General features: G+C 52.2%; 1 long non-coding RNA gene across 1 annotated transcript in view; it reads right to left on the reverse strand.

Moving 5' to 3' along the window:
• Positions 1-260: 260 nt before the first annotated feature.
• The window catches only part of LOC119583117, a 20,038-nt gene continuing 19,542 nt past the window's right edge, over positions 261-756 (reverse strand). Inside the window, exon 3 of the long non-coding RNA XR_005229687.1 lies at positions 261-397. This is a non-coding gene — a long non-coding RNA (uncharacterized LOC119583117). The remainder of the gene's footprint in view (positions 398-756) is intronic.

The raw sequence follows: 756 nt of genomic DNA on the forward strand, positions 1-756 counted from the left end.
ACACATTAAGTTCCAAAGGTCTCCATGGATCCACCATCACCATAGATCCCATTAGTACCCGTTAATCTCCAGAAGTGGTGAATTCACCAAAGGGCTTCCTCGATCACCTAACTCACTCTTCGCTTACTCCACCAAGTCCTTCTCCGTCGCTCTGCAGAAACCTTGATCTCACGGTACCATTACTTAGATCATGTTAAACAGCCTCTAGAACCCTGCATGTCAGAGAGCGAAGAAGCAAGACCCTTGAGACTTACCCTTGAACTCTGGGCTGGAGGAGGACTGGTAAGCCACGGAGGAACGGCGTGACTGGGGTAGCGAGTGGGGGTAAGATCGGGATAGCTGGTACACCTCGTTCTCTGCCTGCTCACTCAAGGAAGACCCGCGTCTTGAGGGAGACCTGCCGGCACCGGAGGAGTTCTTAGAGGTGGAGGGAGTCGGGGGCCACACGCGGAGAGGTGGAGGTTGTTGGGGTGTTGGGGACGGGGGTTGGTGGGGTGTTAGGGATGGGGGCGGGTGCAAGAGTTGTTGGAGTGCTGGGAATGGAGTTGGTTAGAGTGCTGGAGACTGGGCTGTTGGAGTGCTGGTGACAATTGCTGTTGGAGTGTTGGAGAGGAAGGGTGTGCGAAAGAATGATATGGTAGGGCTACAGTAGAGGAAGTGCATGCAGATGCTATCAAAAGGACAGGCGAAGAGAGAAAGTTCATTCAGCAAAAAGGCAGTTCATATAACTGGAATGAAGAGTTATTTGTTTCAGTT

The sequence above is a fragment of the Penaeus monodon genome, chromosome 16 (genome assembly GCF_015228065.2).
Source record: "Penaeus monodon isolate SGIC_2016 chromosome 16, NSTDA_Pmon_1, whole genome shotgun sequence".
Classification (NCBI taxonomy): Eukaryota; Metazoa; Arthropoda; class Malacostraca; order Decapoda; family Penaeidae; genus Penaeus; species Penaeus monodon.